Source organism: Eptatretus burgeri, chromosome 4, assembly GCF_056783735.1.
Source record: "Eptatretus burgeri isolate ZD-2024b chromosome 4, Ebu_testis_v1, whole genome shotgun sequence".
NCBI lineage: Eukaryota > Metazoa > Chordata > Myxini > Myxiniformes > Myxinidae > Eptatretus > Eptatretus burgeri.
This window is the reverse complement of record NC_140964.1, coordinates 118,498,606-118,518,347: the sequence shown is the minus strand read 5'-3', so window position 1 is coordinate 118,518,347 and position 19,742 is coordinate 118,498,606. Positions and strand designations below refer to the sequence as shown.

The 19,742-nt window shown below is 44.4% G+C and overlaps 1 protein-coding gene and 1 pseudogene across 2 annotated transcripts in view; one reads left to right on the top strand and one right to left on the bottom strand.

Annotated features, from left to right (window-relative positions):
• The window catches only part of LOC147028964 (SPRY domain-containing SOCS box protein 4-like), a 206,254-nt gene that overhangs the window by 159,070 nt on the left and 27,442 nt on the right, over positions 1-19,742 (bottom strand). The gene's annotated exons all lie outside the window — the stretch shown is intronic.
• On the top strand, positions 1,524-3,406 carry LOC147028965 (uncharacterized; annotated as a pseudogene).

Genomic DNA, 19,742 nt, shown 5'->3' with positions numbered 1-19,742 from the left:
TCTATAATCCACCCCCCACCCACCCCATCAACTTTCTCAACAATCCTTTGGAATAAGTCCTTTCATTCAAACTTTTGGGCCTCACGACCTGCCATGACCTTTCCTGGGAAAGTCACATTTCCAACCTTGCCTCAAAAGCCAGTCGCCGACTGGGAATCCTCCGTCGTGCAAAGTCCTTCCTTGGCCCTCTTGAGCTCCTGACCACTTACAAAGCTTTTGTCCGTAGCCTGATGGAGTACTGCTCTCCCCTCTGGGCTGGTGCTCCTGCCTCCCACCTTTCTCGACTTCACGCTGTCGAAACCAGGGCTTTTAAGATCATTGGCATCTCCCGCAATGAAGCTGAGTCTTTGGGCCTCTCACTCAATCACCGCAGGTTGGTCGGTGGTCTTTCTGTCTTCTACCGACTCCTCTCCAGCCTTGCCCCCCCTGCTCTCTCTGTGATTTGTCCCAACCACATTTCCACAGGGCGCTCAAGGTCCGCCAACAACCCCCTTCTGGTAAAACTACCAAAATCACGAATCACTGCTCATCTTCACTCTTTCATTCCTCTTTTTCCCGCCTTTGGAATAAACTTCCTCACTCTATTCTTTCCCATTCTTCCCTCCAGGCTTTCAAAACAGCTGTTCACCACCACCTCTTATCTTCCCCCATCCAAATCCTCGATCTTTTCTACCCCCGATAATCCACCCAAGCCCACTTCCTTCAATTCTCCTGCTTTCCTTCCTGAAAGTCCCTTTAATGTCCATCTTCCCCTCGCCATGTTCCCCGTCCCATCCCCATCCCTCTCCCTTCCACAGTTCACCTGTGTCTGTTCCCCAATGTTTTGTCCCTTCCACTCCCGCCCCTCTTGTCTCATGCCTCCTTGCTGTGAGTTGTGTGTTAGCTCTCATACGAGCCTCGACCAAGGTATACAAAAAAAAAAAAAAAAAAAAAAAAAAAAAAGCCTCCAAAGCCAGTTGCCGACTGGGAATCCTCTGTTGTGCAAAGTCCTTCCTTGGCCCACCTGAGCTCCTGACCACTCAGGTCATTCCTCTTTTTTCATTCCTCTTTTTTCCCACCGTTTATCTTTTTCCCACCAAACAATCATTCTTCTTTTTTCCCACCAAACAAAGCTTTTATCCACAGCCTGTAGTGTATGTTGTTATGTAGCAATTCATACAATGGTCAACTTTTCATATAGAATCTGGAAACTTGTGTTTTTTCACTTCCTAAGATCACATAGAACTACAAACCAGCTGTTTCCAATTTTTCCAAACATTGCTCATGCCAAAAATCCAAGATGGCGGCCAGCGAGTGACGAAAAATCGATAAAAATTTTGATGACAAATTTCGTTTCGTATTTTCAGACACAGTGTATGCAGTAGAAGATCTATAATAATAGACATCATAATCATAATCCTTAACACTCATCAATATGACCACTCTGATATCTTTGCCTGACCCTTCATATTTAGACAATATACGTGGTGTCTTTTACATAAAAATTATCAATTATGTGTTTTTTCTCTATTTGCAGATAAGTCATGGCACAGAGTGAAGAACCCCCGGAGAAAAGGGCGCGCACAGAAATAAACTATAAACAATGCATAAAGTGTCAGAGCTCCAAACAAGAGCAATTGAAAGAACCACCACAATGTGAGGAACATTCAACGTACAACAAATTCTTGACAGCGGTTCGTTTGAGAGCGAGTTTTGGGAACAGTGAGTTCATTACACTCAGTGAAACAATCGGGGACTTCACAGCAGGTGATCTAAGTGACAAGCATGTTGTGTGGCAGAGAACATGCTACGTGGCAAGCACCAATAAAGAACATATAAAACATGATGAAAAGCGATATAAACGAGCCTGTGCAACATCCGATGTTAGACTTCTTCAACGAACCATAGGGAGACCAGCTACCTCATCGCACCATGGAGAACCTGAAGAACTGTCAGCATCAGGAAGACACACTCGTTCAAAATCCATGAACTACGATAAAAGTAAGTGCTTTTTCTGCCAAGGCAAAGTTCAAGATGTTTTGCACGAATGCCGGTCAGGAAATATTGGAACTCTGATACATGATATAGTGCAACACTCCAACAACCCATAGTGGAAAGTGAACGATGCTAATGTCATATCTGACAATGATGCACTGTCACAGGACATTGTGTATCACAAGCAGTCTATAACTGAACAGTGGCAACTTCTGAAGCGTGAGCTTGAGTGTGCTGGAGACAGTCTACCCTCCTCAAATGCCCCTACCGGTGGCAATACCAATGATAGTGAAACAACTGTTCACTATATAGCAGCCAAAATCGAGTTCTTTGCTGAAATACAGGAGCATATCGAACAAGGTGAAATCATACCCATCGATGAAGCAGAAAAGGACTATGTATGGAAGATGAAACAACACGATATTGAATATTGGTCAAGATTTTCAAATGCCCAAACAGCACGGAGATGGTTGCGACAGAAAATCGAGAAGAATGTCAAACTCGTTCAGTTCACACTATTGCCAAATAAGCCTACGCCGATACATTCCAAAGCCAAACAAAACGCAGCAGTCGGAGAAGCAGTACACAGACCTGACCCACATGATAACATGAAGAAGATCTTCGAAGCTTCCATGGTGCTACATAAATCGATTGAGCAGGTCAAAAAGGACCCTTGGGTTTTCAATGGAACGCTGGAAAACTCAGCAGAAGATGTAGTTCCACATGAACTACATAGCATGATTCTATGGATCTTGAAGGGCATGTACACAGTAAAAACTGAAGCCTGAACACATGATTTGAATCAGTCAGCAACGGTCATCTCTCAGCAAATATTGCAAGCACATAAATCAAATCGTCAAACGTGTGGAGAAGCTACTTCCGACTCAAGGATGTATCACTGAACATATATTGTGTGCACACCTACAAGCCAACATATGGTTGCAAGACTTGGTAGCTGTACCAATTCTACTGGATCCTGTTACTCTGGGATAGCGACAACTGGAGGACCGCCACTATGTTCCAGTTGTCTCAAAAGTTCCAGCAGCACCGGAGGCTGTGGTGGAACTTGTGAAGTGTTCCTGTGTCACCAGTAAGTGCAGTGGACGGTGCTCTTGTAAGGCACATAATCTAGCCTGTACAGAGCTCTGCAAGTGTGAAGGAGCTGAGGACACATGCAACAATGTCGCAATTGTTGAGAATTCAAGCGATGACAAGGAAAATGAGGACTTGGATGACTAAATAATTATATATGCCTAAGCATCTTTGTGTTTTGTATTTGCACATCCATTCAAATTGTATGTTCTCAGTACTACATAACGTCCTTTTTGTGCATATTTGGCCGTCATCTTTTGGGGGGTTCGTAAATAATGCCGAACTGGGTTAAATTTAGCTGAACAGATATTTTTTTAATTATCTCTGAATGTGCTACAATGGGTAAAATATGGCGATTTCTCAAATTTTGGATTTTGGTGACTGCTTGTGAATAAAAAAATTAGAAACAGCTGTTTTTGTGTTCACTGTAAACATAGGAAATGAAAAATTACAAGTTTCCAGATTCTATATGAAAAGTTGACCAAATTACACAATGACATTCACGACTGATGGAGTACTGCTCTCCCGTCTGGGCTGGTGCTCTTGCCTGTCACCTTTATCAGCTTCACGCTGTGGAAACCAAGGCATTTCGGATCATTGGTATCTCCCGTGGTGAGATTTAGTCTTTGGGGCTCTCACTCTCTCACCACAGGCAGGTTGGTGGTCTTTCTGTCTTCTACCATCTCCTCTCCAGTCTCACTCCCCCTGCCCTGTCTGTTATCTGTCCCACCCCTATTTCTGCAGGGTTCTCAAGGTCCACCCCAACTCCCTTCTGGAAAAACTAACAAAATCAAGAATCACTGCTCACCTTCATTTATTCATTCCTCTTTTTTCCCCACCTTTGCAACAAACTCCCACACATTCTTCAATCCCACTCTTCCCTTGAGGTCTTCAAAACAGCTGTTCACCACAATCTCTTATCTTCCCCCATCCAAAACCATGATCTTTTCTGCCCGCGTTAATCCACCCCAAACCCACCTCCTTCAAATTCCCTGCTTTCCTTCCTGAAAGTCTCTGTAGTGTCCATCTTGTTTATCCTGTATTCCCTGCCCCATCCCTATCCCTTCAACGGATCTCTTAATGTATCTGTTCCCCAAATGTTTTATGCTTCACTCTCGCGATCCTCTTGTATCCTGCTCCTCTTGTATGTTCTGTGTGTTGGCTCTTATACGAGCCTTGACATTGTCTATTTAAAAAATGGGGATAATACATATCATGAGTCAAACTTGGTGCTGAGGAGATGGCAGTGCACTGCATGATTGAATCCCTGGAGGGAAGATGGCGAAGGAACAGCCTGTGGAAAGCGGTTCTATCTATCAGAGAAGTGAGGAACAAAGGAATTGAGGTTTGCACTCAGCTTTGATTTTGGAAGTTCAACGAGGAGACGGTTATTAAAAGAATACGAACCTAGAGCTGCTGAGGATGGCGTGGGGGTGACAAGTTGAAGGACAGAGAGCAGAGGGAGCAATATCAGAGAAGAAGTGGTACAAACAGAGATCACTGACCTGCCTGCTATGTAAAAGCAACAGTCATTGTGCTTTGGTCTCATTGCAGGAGATTCTAATAATGTCGAGAACTTCAGATTCCACAGAATCCAGGGGAGACAGATGTGATGGTGTGGCACCAGACCATAGGGCAGAGCAGTAGCCACGAAGCTATGAAGAAGCCTTTGTAGATTGTGCTTAGGTCTGATTTTCAAAGGAAATACTTAAGATATACAGAGGATGTCCAGTATTTAGATGGCCTTGCCATGTGGTTGCCTTGTCATGTGCCTTGCCAGGAAGTTCAAGAGACTGAACATCTTCCATTGGCTGACTAAGGAAATGGGAAGGTTCGTGTCAAGATTTTTCCAGTGACAGGGAAAGACAGTGAGATTTTTTCAAGAACGAAGGGTGTTTCATTCATCAGACCAGCATCTAATCAATTCCAGGTCAGCAGGGAGTGACTTGCAGTTGCAAGACAGCGACTTACATGTATGTGAACATTACTTTGAAGCAGTGAAATTTTAAGCTGAAAATGGTTGGTACTACAAGATGTCCATAAAAATAGACCATGCAAAAAGTTAACTTTATTTTCACACAACTCATTTACAAACACCCTGAATAATGAAAGGGAACCGGCAGCAGGCGATCTACCAATATCTGGATTTGCACACATACATACATACATACATATACTGCATGCATGTAATATATATATATAGTCACATCAGAGGGTCCATTAACATGGGCCTTTCTGAGCCAGAGGTCTAATAACAGCCACAATGAATGCCTAATGGATGTTAAAAGCTATTGCGTTCTTTTACTATTACGTACCCCAAGAATCACCAAATGATAAACTGAATTTGGTGGTCAGTCACACGTGGGAGGCAGTGGAAACGTTTCTTGGAATTATTGAAAAATGATAATGACACCGGGATAAAAGACAACAAAACCCAGATATAACTGGTGCACAAGGACAGTGGTGTCAGGTCAGGTATAACTGGTGGTGTCAGGTCAGGTTCGATCTGTGACCTGCTACAGGTACCATGTAAACCTGTACTAACCTGTTCCATGGTCGGGTTGTCGGCGACTAAACCGTCTCCCCCACCAGGTTTTCTGGTGAGGAGGGTGTTTGGATATGGACACCCAGCAGGATTAAAAACAAAACCTGTCAAAGGGTGGAGGAGCTCCTTGTGAGCCAACGGCCATCCATATCTAGTGCCCAACTGTGTCTGCGGACGTCCTCCTGCAGTTGGGTTACTTCTTATTAGGAGGTTGGTGGCAGGATTTGCACTCCAGCCACCATAAAACGCTTCATTCCGCAAAACGCAAAACGCAAAAATCTGAAACCCACTCCGTGGGAGTACTCCTGTGCAGCTTCCCTTCGCAGGGCAGCTCACCGGATGATGGGATTGGGGCAAAGTTTCCCTTCGGGACCCCCCAATCTTTGATAGGAGGGAAACCACGGGGTAACATCCCTGGGTCAGATTGCGGGAGAGTGTGTCGGAGTGGTGCTGAGGTGTCGTCCACCAGACGGCGGTCTCCTGGGTTAACCTGAGGCGGTCCCTTCGGGTGGGTGCCTGGAATGTCCTATCCCTAAGAGAGGATGATCACCTGTCTCTGTTATCATCTGAGCTCAAGCGTTTGGACATCGGGATTGCAGCTCTCTCTGAGGTTCGGAGACCGGATTGCGGCGAGATAATGGTGGGTGGTTACACCTACTATTGGTCTGGTCGCTCTGATGGTTACCATACCCAAGGAGTTGCTGTAGCTGTGTCCAATAAGCTGACCCCAATGATAATTGAGGTAACACCGGTCAACGAGCGTATTATGAGATTAAGGATTCGTCACTCCTTAGGTGTCATTTCCCTGGTCTCTATTTATGCTCCGACTGAGGCGAGTGATCTTACCGTGAAGGACACATTCTACGCCACACTCGAGTCTGTGGTTGATCAGTGCCCCAGACGAGATACACTTCTAGTCTTGGGGGATTTCAATGCATCGACTGGAACTGATAGGGATGGTTATGAGGTGTGTGTTGGTCCCCATGGGTCAGGAACTATGAACCAGAATAGCACTAAGTTCCTTGACTTTGCAAGAAGTCATGGACTTAGGGTGGCTGGTTCATGGTTTCAGCGCCCGCAAGCTCATCGCTGGACTTGGTATTCCAACGCTGGCGGTGTGGCAAAGGAGATTGACCATGTCCTCATTGACGGTCGTTGGAGGATGATCCAGAACTGCAGGGTCTACCGGAGTGCTCAGTTCCTCAATACTGACCACAGGCTTGTTGTAGCAACTCTAAAGCTGCACCTTAAATCCTGGAGAATGGTACCATCCCAGCCTAGGCTGGATGTTGCCAAGCTCAGGGATGAGAGAGTAGCTGAGGAGTTTGCGAACAGGCTGAGTGGACACTTGGGGGTCTGGGTGCTTTGGGGGGTCCTGAAGAGTTGTGGAGCACCTTCAAGACCACCGTCCTGATGTTGCCGGTGGATGCCTTGGAGTTCACCGCAGGGCAAAGAAGAATTTTGTCTCTCAAGGGACACTGGATACCATTGACCAGAGTCGCAGGGCCAGGCTGAATGGCAGAGCTGAGCTGTTCAGGGAGCTGAGGCGTAAAACTGTACGTGCACTGAGGGTGGACAAGGAGGCCTATGTGCGAGGAATCTGTGAGGGGTAGAGCATCACCTGTGGACAGGTGATTCTCGTCCCGCTACAGGGGAATTCGCGCATTACGCCCATCCAAGCCCATCCCTCGGAGCACTGCAGTTCGAGCAGAGAGTGGTAGGCTCTTGACAGAGGAGTCTGAAGTGAGGCCCGCTGGGCCGGTTACTTTGAGCGGTTGTACCAGGCTGATCCCCCAGCTGTCGAGTTGGACGTCAAGGGTGTTACAATCCCTGTTGCTGACCCTCGACCAACTGTGGTCCACCATCGCTTGTGGAAACACGGGCTGCGGTGAACCAGTTGAAACGGGGCAAAGCTCCAGGGATCTGTGGCATCCATGCCGAACTTCTCAAGGCTGGTGGAAATGCTGCACTCGCTGCCGTTGCATGCAGTTTTGTGCTCTGCCTGGAACACAGGCATCATCCCAACTGACTGGAAGAGGGGGCCTTGTTGTCCCTCTCTGGAAAGGGAAGGGTGATCGCCAAGACTGCAACAACTACCGAGGGGTGACGCTGCTCTCAGTGCCGGGCAAGGTCTTTGCTCGGATAATTCTTGATAGGGTTCGCCACCATCTGCTTGAGCACCAGCGTCCAGAGCAGTCAGGCTTTACACCAAAGAGGTCAACGATTGACCGTATCCTTGCACTTCGTGTCCTCACCGAACGCAGACGAGTTTCGCAGGGGCTGCTTGCAGCCTATGTTGATCTCTGTAAAGCGTTCGATTCAGTGAATCGGGATGTCCTCTGGAGGATTCTTGGTCTTCGTGGGGTGCCACCAAAACTGATCGATCTGATGTCTGAACTCTACTCTGGTACTGAGAGTGCTGTGAAGTGTGGTGGTACCATCTCTGACTTATTTCCAGTTGTTACTGGAGTTCGTCAGGGTTGTGTACTTGCCCCCACACTTTTCAGCACTTGTATGGACTGGATTTTTGGGAGGATGTCGGAGAGATCAAGTTGCGGTGCATCGTTTGGCAATGTCAAGATCTCGGACCTTGATTTTGCAGATGATGCAGTCATCTTTGCGGAGACTTTAGACATCCTCTTGGGGCCCTCGAGGTGCTGAATGAGGAGTCGGAGCCGTTGGGATTACGGATTTCTTGGGTCAAAACAAAGATCCAGGCTTTCGGTGACATCTTGGATGCTGCTGTCCTGTCTGTGTCTGTTTGTGGTGAGGATGTTGAGGTCGTGGATAGATTCACTTACCTTGGCAGTGATATTCATGTCTCCGCAGGTTGTGAGCCGGAGGTCAATAGACGTCTGGGTCGGGCCTGGGGAGTCATGGATTCACTGGATCATGGGGTGTGGCGCTGCCGGTACCTGTGCGGGAGGACGAAAGTCCGAGTCTTCAGGTCCTGGTACTTCCAGTCTTGCTCTATGGGTGCGAGACTTGGACTTTGACCAAGGATCTGAGACGGAGACTTAATTCCTTTGGTACCAGGTCTCTTCGGAGAATCCTTGGCTATCGCTGGTCGGATTTTGTGTCCAACGAGCGGTTGCTGAGAGAGACTCGGATGAGATTTGTTACCTGCATAGTCCGTGAGCGTCAGCTGCGGCTGTATGGACATGTGGCTCGTTTTCCTGACGCTGATCCTGCTCACCAGATTCTCTCAGCGAGGGAGTCTCATGAGTGGAGGAGGCCAGTGGGCCGACCACGTGCCTCATGGTTGCAGCAGGTTGACCATCATCTCAAGGAGATGGGGATGGGCCTGGCATCTGCCTGGGGGATGGCCAGACGGAGGCCCCTGGAGTACCGGCGGAAAGTGGACGCAGCGACGCGCTGTTCTGGCACATGCTCCCATACCTGACCTGACCTGACAAGGACAGACAAATAGGGAAGGCAAGACGTGAAAACCCGATCTTAAGGCCCAGTCACACCTTGACGTTTTAGCCAACGTATGCCGATTTTTGAATTTTTTTTTCTAAAACGCTGGCACACGTTGAATACGTTATGGGTAAGTTTTGATAACATTGAGAGCACGCTGAAAAACACTGCCATACGTCATTGTACGCTGGCTTTAAACGTTGTACTTTTCGGTTGTCCTCAAATTTTTGCATGCTTGAAATTTCACGACATATGCCGGCGTATGACTCACACGTTCCGCTACGCTGGCCACAAGTTGTATGCACGGTCTGCCATCGTTGACAGATGTCAACACATGCTACTTGTAAGTTAATCATAAGTTGAGACACGCCGAGGTAATGTTTAGCGTACCCGAAACTTATTTCTAACCTATGATTAACGTGTTGTTGGCACGTTACGCGATCGTTGCCACACATCGACCGACGTTACTTTTAAGTTACTCATAGGCTGAAAGACGTCGGTATAATGGATCGTCCTTGCGTCAGCGTCCACGGCCACGGCGGGACACTTATTTGCAGCATTCTTCAAACTTTTCTTCGGCATGACGAGGATGCTCACACTTCGATGTCTAGCTTGGCTATGATTCCAATTGTCCATCGGCAGCATCTATTTAAAATAGTCGAGTTTGTGCGTTTAACAGGTTCAGAAGAAACGCTTCAAATTTCCAAACCCCAGCGTCAAAAAAACAAAGGCGAGTGACAGCAATTTAAATCGTTCATTGTAAACAATGAAAATAGTTGAGTGGTACCGTTTAAAAGTCGTTGAGTGTAAAAAAAATTCAATTGTTGAGCGCAAGCATCTACTTTCAATAGTGGAGTTTGAGCGATTGAGCACGTTCAATAGAAACGATTAAAATTTCCGAGCGCCAGCGTCAAAAAACAAAGGCGAGTGACAGCAATTTAAATTGTTCATTGTAAACAATGAAAATAGCTGAGTGGTACCGTTTAAAAGTCGTTGAGTGTAAAAAAAAATCCAATTGCTGAGCGCAAGCCTGTACTTTCAATAGTGGAGATGCAGCCATTTAAATCGTTGAGTGGCAGCCTATGAATAGCAAACCCCACGTCACCGGCAAAGATAAACTGCCGCACGATATGGATAAGTTAGGCTATCGTTGGGCATAGTTTGTTAACGCCGGCTACACGATAATTATTCGTTGGTATACCGTATCTATAAGTTATCGAAGCGCTCTATGCACATTATTAGTTCATTGTGCATTTGTCCAACCCGTTACGAATAGACCTAAATCGTAAAAACAAGCCATAGCTCATTGTTGAAAAAGCCCCATAAAAAAATTAACCGCGAAGAACTTCGAACAATGGTGCAAAGATGTCTCCTACCCATGGACACGCGGACGCAAGGAGGATCCATCATAACCCACACCCTCCCCCTCACACTCACCTACTACTGCCAACATCAACAAACTACTACTAATACTAATACTAATACTGTTACTGCTGACATGGACATCGACTCAAAAAGGACTCGAAAACACTGTTGGGTTCCCCTTTTATGAGCACCATTTTTATATACCAATTCCCAAAACCGCTGGGAACACGTCTTTATATGGCAGTTGTAAGTTAGAAACACGTTCATTTTTTTTTTTTGTCGACCGGAAGACGTCATTGGAATACATCTACATACGTCAAGGTGTGTTGGGACTACGTAAAGAATTGGTTCAAAGCACGTCAAACATAAGTTAGAAATAAGTTTCGCGTAAAAAAGACATTACCGCGACGTGTTTCGAGTTATGAGTAGCTTATAAGTAGCCTTTGTGGACGTGTGTAAGCGTCCGCATATCGTGTGTACAACTTATCCCCATCGCATGCGGAACGTGTGTTATACACCAAGTACGTCGTAAAATTTTGAACATGTTTAAAATTTCTTGATAAGACTTACTCTACTTACTACGACGTATGATAGCGTACTTTAGCGTTCTACTCACGTATACAAAACTTACTCGTACCGTATTTGACCTGCCCCAACGTTTTAGACACATTTTTCTTAGGTCGGCATACGCTGGCAAGATCGCCAAGGTGTGACCGCGATGTTGACACTTCCATTTCTACGGCAGTTATGATTCGAATCGTTGTGCATCAGCCTTTTAATAGGCTACGTCACGACATCGTCAGTGATGCGTGCAACGCGCTATGCCTAAGTTAGACTATCGTTGGGCATCGGTTGTGTAGGACGACAACAGGTTCAGCATTCGTTGGTATAAGTTATCTATAACACAACAAAACGTTCTGTGTCCATTACTAATGGGTTATACATAAGACCAAGTCGCTATGAATACATCCGAATCTTTAAAAAAAAACATCAAAAGTTCAACGTAAGCCAGCGTTTTACATAAATTTTAATACATTGCCATCGCTGGCTAAAACGTCAAGGTGTGACTGGGCCTTTATGTACAATAGAAATAATTAACAGCATTTGACACCAACGATACCAGATTCACACAATAAAGGCAGCAGACGAGGACTTTAGGTCAGCATGAGCTGTTCTTTGGTCTGCTATGACCTGCGCAGGCTGGTGGGGCAAAGGAAAAGTGTGGCTCAGGGTGGAAGATTGGATGGTGAAGAGAAATGGTGATGAGGAGGCCAGGAGATGAGATGACAGCGATGAAGGAGACAGAGACAGAGACAGAGAGACAGAGAGACAGAGAGACAGAGAGACAGAGAGACAGAGAGACAGAGAGACAGAGAGACAGAGAGACAGAGAGACAGAGAGACAGAGAGACAGAGAGACAGAGAGACAGAGAGAGAGAGAGAGAGAGAGAGAGAGAGAGAGAGAGAGAGAGAGAGAGAGAGAGAGAGAGAGAGAGAGAGAGAGAGAGAGAGAGAGAGAGAGAGAGAGAGAATCAGCTGTGCGCATGCGCAGACATGGCCTTTTACTCCTCTGGGACCACCTTCATGAGCAGCAGATTGTGCTATAGGCTGCCCAGTCTGTGGGCGATAACATCTTCTGGCTGCTTCCACCACTTGAATAATCGTTCCTCCCTCAATCAGGTTTCCACAGCTTACTATAATGACATGGCCTGTAGTTCTCTGGCCAAATGACCTGTGATGATTCCTATGAATAGCGCAACATGCTTTCCTCGTGCCTTTTGTTCTCAAGTCATGACCTGGCTTCACCTGTACAGGAGGTTTTACGTCATACAATCTTACCCTATTTTGCTTTATTGTTTACAATCACTGCCCTATCAGTACACATATTAGGTATGACTTACCACTGCCAGATCCCATTATGCAAGAGTAATTCTGCCCTACTCTGCAAACACACGATCCACACTATTCTTTCCACATTATCACTATTGATCCCCCTTCCCAGGTAGCAAATTATTTATATATATATATATATATATATATATATATATATATATATATATATATATATATATATATATATATATATATATATATATATATATATATACTATACCAAATAAAATTGGATATAGAGCCATTCAAAAAAATTTCTCTGGGTGGCCATTTTCCAAGATGGCCACCAAATGTGAAAGCATGCTTAGGTTTTTCGATTCCATGCCATTTTGAATAGTTCTTTACAATGCAGTCACCATTTTTCAAAATAGCCACAAGGTGACTGCTAGAACAAAACAAAAAAAATGTATTCACCAATTTTCCTTTGGGCTACAACATGAATCCAGTTTTCAAGATTAAAAATGATATTTATATGGAGAGTTCACTGCATTGGAGTAGTCCATGTAACACTCCTGAAATTAACAGTCTAAGTTTTAAAGAAATTTATCCTCCATAGGAACAAAGTGCTGTGCATGGGAATGCTGCCTTTTTGCACTAGCATCGTGAAGACCTGCATACTTTTTGAAACCCACAAGAAATCAATTCATGACAGGTCTTGGATGCCTCAGGTAGCATTGTCCATAGAGCCTGGTGGAGCGGGCAGCCAATGAGAGGGACCAATCCTCTTGATTCGTGGTCCAGCCTCACCCGGAGGAAGGCCCAGGAACCTCGGGATGCGGAATTCCTGCTTGACCCTACAAATGTCCACCACAATATGCCACCCTTCAAATGTGCTGTTCAAGTATAGCACTTGTCGGGGGGGGGGGGGTGGGGGGGGATCTGCTGGCTCTCAACGGAACCCTTTCATCTTCTCTGCTGGTCAAGGCTGGAGTAACCCAAGGCAGGGTTCTCGGCCCCATATTATTCCTAATCTTCATCAATGATCTCACTGACTCTCTGCAAAACCCTCTCTATATCTGTACTGACAACTCCACTCTCTTACGTGACATCCCACATCCTTCTGACACAGGCAGCATCATCTTCCCTCTCCTCAGACCCTGACAAAATCACAAATTTGTAAAACACAATTTTGCTGATGTATCCATATTGTCCACCCCTTTGCGTTTTCCCTTACCCCTCATTGTTACCTGCATCCCTTATTTGTCCATCTCAGACTACTTTCTCCCTCCGCCCTGCTGATGTTTTTCCCCTTTCTCTTGCTGTTCCCTTTGTTATGTTGTGTCGTGATTTGTTCTGTGTAATGACTCTTTCACGAGCCAAGACCATGTTAAAAAAACAAAAATAATTTGTTTTTAAACAATGCCTCGACATTCGCGGAATTTTTCAAGAATTTATTCCCCGTGAACAGTGGGGCCCTACAGTAATTTGAAACACATCTCTTTACACATGTGCAAAGTGTGGCACTTGTTTATTGTGCTCTGTCACTATGATATACCTGTCTGAGCAGATCAATGTCCGAGTGCCACGGCAGCAGATCTGACCACTCACCACACGACTGCACTCCCCATGCCAGATGCAAACCGAGGAAATCACTTATAGTGCCAATTTGGCTGCCTTGTCAAGGAGGCCGAAGAGCCTCTGTGAATACCACCATGACACCTGTGACCCAAGCCGGACCTGATCCAGTTTCAGACAAGAAGGAACACAGGACGAGACATGGTTAACCTGTCTAATTCCTAAATTGGAAAACAACGTCCCGCCAGCGGCAGGATGAAGTACAACATTGCACGAAACAGGTACTGCAAACCTGTGAACAGGACTAAAGGCGCTGTCACACCTTGACATTTTAGCCAGCAATGGCAACGTATAAAAATGCATGTAAAACGTTGGCATACGCTGAAATTTAGATGTTTTTTTAAGTTTTGATCGTATTCATAACATATTAGTAACGGGCACAGAACGTTTCGTTGTCTTATAGATAACTTATACCAACGAATGCTTAGCCTGTTGTCGGCGTTAACAACCTATGCCCAACGATAGTTTAACTTAGGCATAGCGTGCTGCACGTATCGCCGACGAACTCGTGGCGTAGCCTGTTAAAAACCTGCCGCACGCCGATTTAAATCATAACCACCTGAAAATTGGAAGTGTCAACCACGGTCACACCTTGACGATTTAGCCAGCAGATGCAGACCTATGAAAAATTTGTCTAAAACGCTTGCACATGTCGAATACGGTATGGGTAAGTTGTGTATACGTTAAGAACACGCTGAAAAACGATGAAGTGCGCTGTCATATTTCGTGGTACGTCTAGTACGTCGTAAAATTTCAAGCATGCTGAAAATTTTATGACGTACTCGCCCTATGGCTCACACGTTCCGCTACGCTGGGAATAAGTTGTAGGCACGATATGCGATCGTTGACACACGTCGACATAAGTTCCTTGTAAGTTACTCATAAGTCGAAACACGTCGAGGTAATGTTTAGCATACCCGAAACTTATTTTCTCGGTCAAGGCACATTTTCTTTTTTTTCTCCTTGGCTCCGTGATGGCACGTGATGAAATATCTGGTTGTTTTTTTTTTTGTTTTTTTTTTTTTTAAGTCTATGATGAATTTTAAAATATATCCGGACATTTGTTTTTAAGTTTCGACATCGACGTGACAATATCCTCAAACAGAAATATTCACAAAGGAGGAACTAAGAATAAGACATGAGCAAACTGAAGAGGCAATCAGACGTGACGTAACGGCACATGACGAAATATCGGAAGTTATTGTTGTTGTTTTTTTTAAACGCTGCCAATATGCCATTATACGGTAGCTGTAAATTTGAAACACGTTCAGTAAGTTCTGTGGTCGTCCGGAAGACGTCAATCAAATACGTCTACATACGTCAATATGCGTTGGAGGTACGTTACACATCGGTTCAAAGCACGTTACTCACAGGTTAGAAATAAGTTTTGGGTATGCCAAGCAATACCTCGACGTGTTTCGACTTATGAGTAACTTACAAGTAACGTGCCTCGACGTGTGTCAACGATCATGTAACGTGCCTCGACGTGTGTCAACGATCGCATAACGTTCCTCGACGTGTGTCAACCGATCATGTAACGTGACTACAACACGCTACTCATCGGTTATAAATAAGTTTCGGGTACGCTAATCATTACATCGACGTGTTTCGACTTATGAGTAACTTACAAGTAATGTGTGTCGACGTATGTCAACGATCGCATAACGTGCCTACAACTTATGGCCAGCGTAGCGGAACGTGTGAGACATACGCTGGCATACGTTGTAAAATTTCAAGCATGCTAAAATTTGAGGACAACCGCAAAGTACAACGATGAAAGCCAGCGTACTACGACGTATGGCAGTGTTTTTCAGTGTGCTCTTAATGTATACAAACTTACCCATAGCGTATTCGACGTGTGCCGGCGTTTTAGCCCAATTTTGCATACGTCAGGCATATGTTGGCGAAATCGTCAAGGTGTGACAGGGCCTTAAATTCTTATTGCAAATGTGAAACATGTTATCCGGCCTCATTTATAACTCTGACTCCTACCCTCTACCCCTCCTACCACCAAATGTAAAAACTAGAAACAGTGAACTGTTGGAGGTCGACATAATGAGTGGGCAGAAAATCCCAGCATTAAATGTGTATAACTACTCCGGCACCTTTAGTACATATCACTACATCCCCTGAGAGAACAGGCCATGTTGGTTTGTTGTAATCAGGAAAATGGAACAATCAATTGGTATCTGTTGCTGATTTGCAGCTAAGCAACCATCCTATCCCCTACTGCCAGGCTGTGCCTAGCTCTGGAGGAAGTAAAAATGATTACCCTTGAAACTGCTCTGCCAAAGAGTCTGTCAGCACTAGTACAGGTGGAACGAAGACTAGTGTCTGAGGATGAGTGTTACAATTTGAGATCTTTGGCTGCAGCAATCAGCACAAGTCAGACAAAAAGATTAGAAATTGTAATTTAACTATCTGGCTAAGTGTCTACACAAGATCTGTTCTATCCACTCCTGAATTGTAAGATCGCTGTTCTCGATTTTCTGCGAATGACAGCGAGTGAAATATCACCTGGATGGCTTGAGCTTTCCCTTTCCTGGCTTTTACTGTTGAGAAACTGCAAAGAAGTTGCTGCATTACTCCTGGCTTCTATTATAATCTAGAACGATAGTGGAACTGAATTTTTGAACTGCAAAAAATATGGACTAAATGGAGGCCAGATGCTTAAACAAAAGTGAGAAAAATCATCTGAGAAACATCAGGTTCAGGAGATGGAGCTGAGTGCTCAAGATGCACATTTCTTCATATATAATGCATTATATTTGCCCAAGATGCACAACAAGGAACAGACAAACATAGCTCTGCAATCTTTTGGCCAATTTGTGGTTGGATTCAAGCTTTATGATGATTACAAGTGCCGTTTCTGCCCCATAACCGGACTACTCTTCACATAAAACTGGTCACATTCAGACACTATGATCTTGACACATCAACTAAGATCTTCACCATCACTACACTGGTGAAACTGCACATCATGAACAACCCGAGGGACTGTAGATAATGAATAAAAGCAAGTTGTATTCACTACAAATGTAATACTTTTAAAGGAGGTAAAAAAAAAAGGAGAAAAGTTTCTAGATTGAAATGATAGCCACAAATCAGTAATTGACCTTCCTCTAAGATCTAGGTGAAGACACAAGTTGAAATGTTCATTTTTTTTGAAAAAAAAAAAGTCGTCGAATGACTGGTCATACCCAGCAGATGGCTAAAATTATCATTAATAAGAACGATATGCTGTTGGTTTGCAAGAACCAAGGAAAAGGTTGGGATGATGAGCTTCACTAATGAAACATGGCAGGTTACGAGGTAATTCCAAGATGTTCAAACAAACCTGGTGGGAGAGCAATGGGAACACAAAAATGCACAATCAACATTTGATCCCTTTGAACCTGTAGCTTTGGTTGAGCTTGACTGTCAATGCAACACATTCCTGTCTCATATTCAGTCCTTTCATTGGGTATTTGAATGAGGCCTTGATCGAATTTCATCCCAAATTTCCGAAGCCATAACTGATCCTCACTATGACTTTAATTGGGTGCACACAGGGTCTTTTACTGAGTATGTTAACCAGCATCAGATTGTCGGACTATTCAGCAGCTCAGCAAAATAAATGTAATGCTTATAAAGCAAAGCTTTTCTCAATTGTGAAAACATTTCCTGATGGACTCCATCACTGGAACTTCCTCGACAAAGAGAATGCATCTACCAAGACACCCTTGGCAAGCACTTTTCATCACCAAGTGAGCATACAAAGAAAGACTAACCAAATGAAGCAACAGACTTCCCTTTAAAGCAGGTGTGTCAGAGATGATTGGGAAGACAAACAACTGCTGAGATGAACTACAACAACTGAAATGAACCAAGACAACTGCTCAGACTGTGGGTACAAAGCCCAGAAGTGGAGGAAAAAAAACATCAATGTGAGCCTTTCTCTGCCGAAACAATTAACTTACTAAAAAAACCCTTTGACAATAAGTCTCGGTGACTGAACATTCCATTTACTCAGTTTCTTAGATAACAATTTTATCAAATTCCTTTTGAGTACGTTTTGTCTTATCACATAAAGTTTTAATGGCATTTCTCATCAAGATTTATTTCATTGCATTGTCCATAATCATTAAAAATAGGATCGCGCGTCCAGGAGCTCACCTGGATCAGGAGCGACAGTCATTCTCAAACCCCCTTAAACCCCCTCAGACATTGATTTTTTTGAATGCCGTGAAGAAACTTGTTTCATCGAAATCGTGTGTGTAGTTTCAGAGAAGAGAGCAAATACAGTCCCTAATTTTGTGGGGGTTAAAGACACCCCCGTAGACTCCCTTAAAAATAGCAGATTTTGATGCGGTCAATATACCTTCGTTAGGCATCAGATATGAAGCTTGTGGCCGTTTCATCAAAATCGTGTGTTTGGTTCAAGCGATAATGACCGAAGTGTTTACGGACAGACGGAACTGACTGACTCACTCACTTACTCACCTACGGACACTGCTCGATTGCATAAGCTCACCGGACTAAAGTCAGGGTGAGCTAAAAATAAAATTCAATCAAAATATACCAACAGGCCAACAAATAAAATCAAACATAATTCCACCATGATATTATATTTTACACAAACTTTGGAAAACGTGCTCTCAGTAAGAAAAATGTGCAAATTTAAATAACATTTGAAATAATTGCAATGACTATTCGTGTTTCAGTGGCATTGGACTCACAATGAAGGGGACACGGAACTTTGGAAGGGGGACAAATTCTCAATCTGCACTGCAATTATTCGCTTTATACTTGGCCTGTAAGTTAGCAGCGGGAAACAGCTGGAGGATGACAATTTGACCTTAGACCCTTGATCTTATGAACCCGTGGAAGGTCATGCATAGCCATGCGTTACATTTAATTCGTTTTTCCCAATGCTCAATGCCGGTAAGATGCCAATTGCCTGTGTCTAACGAAGGATATCCTGCTGCCATGTTGACGTGGAGTTTTAACTTGATTAGTCCTACATATATAACGTTGAACAAATGCACCATTTCCAATTAAATGGACAAATCAGCAATTCAGCATGCTCCAGGAAAACTATCATGCTAAAACCAACATGGCAAAACATCACCGATCTCTAATAATCACAGATCAAACACTCGAACATGCAGACAATTAGGGAAAGAAGCTCATGGTTTGGTGAAGAAAGTAGAAACAACAATAAGTGGAAAATGAACTGCCCTACGAGGAAAATGAGTGCCATAGCTTGCTCGTGTCCTTGTTAATGGATATGGTTTCTACATATATACACACAACGGAGTTTTCATCAAAATCAACAGACCTTGAGACCTAGAAGTACTCTATTCCACCTTCTGAAACCCACAAATTGGAGATAACAACTGATGACACACATGGAGAGAAAGACAGAAAAGAGAGAAAGAAGACAAATAAAATGGAGATGATCCCGTTGAAGAGTCACTTGGATGGAACTTGGGGATGGAGGGCTCCTGAGTGAATCAGGTTCCATCAGTTGGAGGACATCCTCAGGCAAGAGGAAGTTTGGGGAAATGCAACCATGAAGTTTGCAGAGCTCTCCACAATAAAACAACTTTCCAGGGCACATTTAATTCTCACTGCTTCCAACACATCCCGCACTAGCCCAGCAATCGGGAACTGTCTCTCTCGGGACATACCAGCACGAGGAGCTGTCATCGTCTGCCCTTCCTGCTTGAAGTGAAAATTGGTCAAAAAGCTTTGAAACCATTTATCCAGGACTCTTGACCACATCCAAGTGTTGCAGCACTGATTGGTCCAGTAGGCCAGACACTCATTCCCATAAGTAGGCACTGACAATCAAACCATCCCCATTGCAGGACTCACGTCACCTGGGTCGTGGCCGT